General features: G+C 42.3%; 1 protein-coding gene across 2 annotated transcripts in view; it reads left to right on the top strand.

Annotated features, from left to right (window-relative positions):
• Positions 1-4048: 4048 nt before the first annotated feature.
• Positions 4049-6243, top strand: part of rerg (RAS-like, estrogen-regulated, growth inhibitor) — a 60352-nt gene continuing 58157 nt past the window's right edge. The window contains exon 1 of one of the 2 annotated variants that reach the window (XM_085138589.1): positions 4049-4286. The gene's annotated coding sequence lies outside the window, so the exon portion shown is untranslated. The other variant, XM_085138590.1, reaches the window with a different exon arrangement.

Genomic DNA, 6243 nt, shown 5'->3' with positions numbered 1-6243 from the left:
TACATGTCTCTGCTGTTAAATAGTGCAGCTATTTTCTCAGTAATACAATTAGTACTTGCATGGTGTGGTCTCAAACACAAAGAGTGAAATGATGCAATTAACCCCACAGTCTGGGTTAGTTGTAACATGTCCTGTAACACAATGAAATAAAGGTACTGACAAAATCTTAATATGTAATCATTTTTATTCAACACCTTAATGCACGCACACACAGCTTCAGTGATCCCTTGCTCTCCTATGTAGCAGCAGGGACTCACCACTCAGAGGAAGAAAATGTAGTTGTGCACCAGCATGACTTCTCTGTGTAAGTCAAGGCAATTTTATTTGTATAGCACACTTTCAGCACAAGGCAATTCAAGGTGCTTTACATGATTAAAATGAAACACAAAAAATAAAACATAAAACACTATAAAAGTAAAATACAAGAAAACATTTACAATAAAACAATAATCAAGACAATAATTTCTATGAAAAAATTAAAACAAACAGGTAGAGAGCCATAATAGGATCAGTTACTCATAAGCAAGTCTAAATAAGTAAGTTTTAATTTTAGACTTAAAAGAGTTCAGTGTCTCTGCAGCTTTGCATTCTCCTGATAGTGTGTTACAGATGTGAGGAGCATAGAAACTAAAAGCTGCTTCTCCATGTTTAGTTCTGGTTCTAGGGACATCACATGACTCTTCATTAGTACAGGTGTGGGGGTTTTAAAACATATTTATAGAGTCTGAGTGAAACAAAGTTCCAACGTGCGAGTATCAAAGTGCTGCTCTGAATATTTTCTGTTAAATATTGTGGCGGAGGTGTGGTCTATGGCTCCACTGCAGAGGAGTCGTTTCAGTGACACCAGGCCTGGAGGGAGAGGTGTGTGTGTGTGTGTGCCATAAACAGCCCTTTCACTCAAAAATACATAGAATATTTGAACATGCAAACAATTTAAAAAAAGGTTTAAGTAAGGCGTAAGTGCTTCTGTAATGCACGGCTGGATTGTTGATGAACAGTGGCATATGACTCGTGGTCTACTTGACCACAAGTGCAGCGTCGTCACATTTCCTGATCCAACAGACACAACGGGATCAGTTCTCCATTTGTGTCCAGCATTATGAGAACTGTCCTCTCTCTTGTTAAAAAGAATATTTTCACAATGGTATATGTGTATTTATGCCCCTGAAGTCTTTTTGTCTGTATATATGAATATTCAGGAACAAAAAAGAGGCACAATTACAGTAGTTCCCTTTCTCTCAACACAGAGTAAGATGAAGTTTAAGTTTTAAATCAATAAAATAAACATTAGCTGAAAACTAGATTTCGACACTAAAGCTGATTTCTGGAAGTTAATAACAACCCTCTTTAATTGTGACGCAATATAAAATAATCTCCATCAAGGTGTTCTCAATAAATGCTGCCACACAGTGTGTTCGGGTCCCATAAATATGCATCACATACTTCTGCTTTAGTCCTCTCCAGTTTTTCTGAAACCTCTAAAAGGACCCTTACTGGATTCAGACGCCTTGGTCGGGAGTCAGACCCCCAACCTGAAGTTGCAAAGGCGTGTTGTGCTGCATGTGCTGCCAGACACTCATGGAGTGCAGTTAGTTTCTTTAGCCAGCATGAATCATGTCAGGGTTTGGTGATGTCCTTCTTCCATATGCTGTTCTCATATTGTTCCGACACAAACCTTGTTAATCTAGATGATGTCCGAGCTGATATAGCTTCAGTTTTGTCTCTCTTGCTCATATCCCAGGAGTAGCATGTGGGACCTAGGCTGGAAAGTGTACTGGATACACATGCCCTGGCGCAGTATCTTTGCCGTTCCCAGGGCTACGCTCTCCTGGACAGAGATCTCTGATATCACTCCTGGGATCTGCTGGAGCCACTGGCTCAATTTGGGGGTAGCTGCCCCGAATGCTGCAATTATCCCACTAGTACTGTTGCCGTCACCCTCCACATCTTCTCAAGCTCCCCTCTCAGCACTTGATATTTCTCGGCTTCTAGTGTTCCTTTTTGCTGATGTTGCTATCTCTGGGTATAGCTGGGTGAAAACTTTAGGGCAGAGGTGTCAAACTCAAATACACAGTGGGCCAAAATTCAAAACTGGAACAAAGTCGCAGGCTAACGTTAATATTTATTGAAATATATTTATTCCTCCAGATATAAGAATGAATCTTTTCTTATGGACTCAAACACGTTTTGCTGAAAAACTGAATATAAAACAAGCAAAGCGTAATACTAAACGATATATATATTAGCTGTATAATACCAGTAGGCCAGCTCTGATAGTAATTTGGTATGGCTTCGCAGGCCAAATGTAATTAGTCTGCGGGCCAAATTTGGCCCACGGGCCAGAGTTTGACACCTACGCTTTAGGGGGTTTTAGATAAAGGGGAGAGAGTAATTGAAAACGTATGAAGATAGCCTTTATTTAGTTATTTATTTCAAAGTAAATAAGGTGGAAAAACACTAAACACTCACTCAGATCATGATACATGCCATCCAAAGCCCCCAACACACATCTGCGTCATCCACGCATCTATTCCAGTAGAAGAAGCAGGAAGGGCCCAGATGGGTTTCCCATAGCTAAGGGGTGAGAGTCCCAGAGGTAGTCGACCCTGCTAGAGGCTGGCTGCCCTGGTACGAGAACAGGGTCAAAGGGCCACAGGTGCCCAAGAACCACCCGGCAGAGCCCCTCCCATCAAGGAGGTCCTAGCCACCCCAAGCAACCAAGGGAGCAGGTCAGTGACCACATCAGAACATCCAGCTCGCCCCCCAAACCAGCAGCAAACTGTGACGGTGCCCCAAAAACTGCCTGTAGCCCCTCATCCCAGGCAGGGTGTGTGAAACAGGTGTAGGGATTCCCCTTTATAAACTCAGAACCTTTGTTATCACTTGTGGCCACCAGAGGCCGCTGTCCTCCCCAGGAGGGAGCTCATACAGGACTAGAAAGCAGACAGACATAATGTATCACAAGTTTTTTTCTGTTTCTGTTTTTACAATGACAATCCAAACTAATCGTAAAACAATGCTTTGGTTGTTGCAAATTAAGAGTTTTAACAAGCAGCAGTACACTGAGTCAACCGTCTGTGGGTCAATAACATCCACAACAAAGTGAGGATAATTTCATTGTTTTCTTAATGTTCTGCTGTGGATCAAAGTGTCTGATGGACTGATGTTAGCTAACATGCGGCTGGTGTCACGGCTGTTCAGGCAGGACTTAAATGCGGGACTCAGAGCTGTGCATGTAAAGGGAGGCTTATTTACAACAACACCAAGTGAAATATACATATGTACATATTTAAGCGCCTTGAGGTGACTTTTGTTGTGATTTGGTGCTATATAAATAAAATTGAATTGAATTGAATTGAATTACAGTGATGAAGGGATACGGGCTCCAGGAAATCTAGGGGAAGGTCCAGGGCTGGGGTCCACGTCCACAGTCCTCTTCACACTGTCTGTGACTCACTCGTACTCAATCCACTCCCACGCTGAAACTCACTGACACTCATCCAAGCAGGGTCCACATGAAATAGGCAGGGATCCTGAAGAAACGATCGTTAGGAAAAATCAGGAATCACGATGAGACTCGGAGATTCACAAAGAGAGCTGGAACTACACTAACGAAGGTAAGCACAACAACCCAGCAATGAACAACAGTCCGCCGTGGCTTTAAGTAGTGGCAGAGCAATCATGCAGCAGGTGAGTGATGATGAGCAGTCGTGGAGATTGAGGCAGGAACCAAGAGGAGGAATGAATTGATATAAATAATATCAATTTGTCTCACAAGAACATATACAACCAATAATAATTCAAACTGCAGACAGTTGTGCGTGTCATTTGCCTAAATGCCCCCAAAACACTGGAAAAAATCTAACATAGTTTGGAAGTTTGGACGGTTTGGAAGAATATCGTTTAACGTTTTGAGATCTTTGAAATCTTTAGGGGGTTTGGCGAAATGAGAGAGGAACTGGAAAATAGTGGGATTTCCCTTTAGAAGCTCGAAGCCTGTGTTATCGCTCTCCGCCACCAGAGGCCGCTGTCCCCCCTCGTTGTGCTCATGCAGCGGCACGCAGCATCAGCCCGGTCAGAGGCAGCAGAGTGTCGGGAACTCCAGCAGCTCCTCTCTATAAATTTCCACTGAGGCTCTGTTTTTGGGATTCATTCATCCCCGTCAGAGCTGCTGCTCGGTCCGCCCGGACAGGATCTCCTCTTCCATCCACCCGTCCATCCACCTATCCGTCTTCACCTCCCCATCTGCCCAGAAGTGCGCAGCGTCCGCATCTGCACCTCAGAAGGTCAGACACATTATTTTCGATCATCGGACCTGTCAACTTTTTTCTTTCTTTTTTTCCTCTTTCCTCCATTTCTGTCCTCTTGATTTCATCACCGGAGGAATTACTACTGAATTCAGCGGTCACCGGTGAGTCGCCCTGCCGGTGTTTTCTCGTGAGGTGAAATCCCCGCAATATAGAGGCGTGGAAGCGATCAGACTTGTGGTCAGGCCAAGAGGTCTGATATATTAGCAGCTGAGGGAATCCTTTTAAGGAAGCTCGTGTTTCCTGAGGTGAGGTTGAGTCTCATGGGGGGAAAGTCTATCCTAAGTGTTGCTGGGATTACTTTAAATTAACCTTAACCATAGCTTAATGTAATTTAGTCTGTGGTCTTAATGACGTGTTGCAAGTTGGAAAAGTCTCGCAAGTCAGTTATTTAGGAAATTAAAATGGAGCAATGAAAGAGAAAGCCAGAATCCAGTTTTGTAATACAACCAAAAGAGTTCAGTCTTTATGAATATGCAGTTTCGTGTTACTCTGCTGCTTGATCTCCTTCTCCATTCGCATTCATGGGCAGCCCCGAGTACTGCAGAACAGGCCAAATCTTTATGAGATTTAGGGTCCTGTCGCCCAGCACTGGTGCCAAACTGGGCAGAAGAAGAGGGGCAAGGAAATGCTGAGTGGCTTTGATATACTGCTTATGCACTGAATTTAAATCAATTCAATCTGGACTGAAGGCCAGATAAGAATAATAATTAATTATTAAATAGTAATAATAATAATGAAAAATAATATGCATGTACTCATTAATAATAATCATGATATTTAAAACAGAGATAAATGTGTTTATAATAGCTTAAATAAGTGTATAATAGTCCATTTTGTAAACAGAGCTGTGAAGCATGCACTATAGTCTCTGCCTTCTGATGAAGCATTGTAACTGGTGCACTTACTAAAAAACAACCGACATACTTTCAGTTTTTGCTACTTAATATCCCTTGAACTGAACTTCCAAGTAGATTATGATTACATAAACACGTGTTAACCTATAAGAAAAAAATCACCGCAACTAGTTACAATGCACTTTAATGTTAACACTAATGCATAGATAACAGCAACACATCACTAACATATTATATAAATTAGTATGATGTCCAGGATGGGGCCATTCTGCATGGTGTTGCTCCTCAGGAAATCTCAGAGTTCACACTGACTTATTTGTTAACAGGTCAAATGAGGCCAAACTTATTTACTTTAACTTGAATGAAATTTATTAGAAGAGTTGTGAAGAGTTCTGCTTTTATACTGAGCCACTCCTTCTATTTATGTATCAGGATGATGAACGTGTGACAGATACCCGTCACCCCTGGTTGGTGTTCCAGTGTCACCATATGGTAGAAATTTTAATATTAAAGCCTGGTCTGGATCGTTACTGAAAATCTAGGTGGCTTTTTTTGGCTCTTACTCAACTAAAAATATAATTTAAACGTTTTCTTAGAGTCAGGGCATTGCAGAAGTATTTTCCCCACTAGTTTCCCTCCAGAGGCTGCGCACCATTTCACTGTATATTCTGATGACAGGCCTGCGGTTTGCCGTCTTTCTATAGCCTGTGGTGCAGCAGGTCTCCTCCCTTGGTTTGGAGCACTGAGGTCTGTAATCTCAGTCAACCACAGCACCACCACCCAGATTCATTTCTCAGGGTAAAAATTACAAAAAAGGCCAGCTGGGCACACAGTGGAAAAAAATATATACACGTGCCCAGTCTGGATGAAGTCCCTGCAGAGCAGAGGTCCACGTGTCAAAATAAGCACACTGCTGCATCCTGGACAGAGGGCATCGAGCCCATCAATCATCAGTCTTTGTATTTCTATGTTAAAGTTTTTGCCTTTCCTGAAAGTAAACAAGAACAGCTTCACAGTAACACTTTGACAGCATTGGCTATGTAGCCAATTATGGAAAAGTTTATTAAGACACAGTCTGA

The sequence above is a fragment of the Neolamprologus multifasciatus genome, chromosome 17 (genome assembly GCF_963576455.1).
Source record: "Neolamprologus multifasciatus chromosome 17, fNeoMul1.2, whole genome shotgun sequence".
NCBI classification, from domain to species: Eukaryota; Metazoa; Chordata; class Actinopteri; order Cichliformes; family Cichlidae; genus Neolamprologus; species Neolamprologus multifasciatus.
The sequence above is the reverse complement of the archived record's forward strand: the minus strand, read 5'-3'. Positions and strand labels throughout refer to the sequence as shown.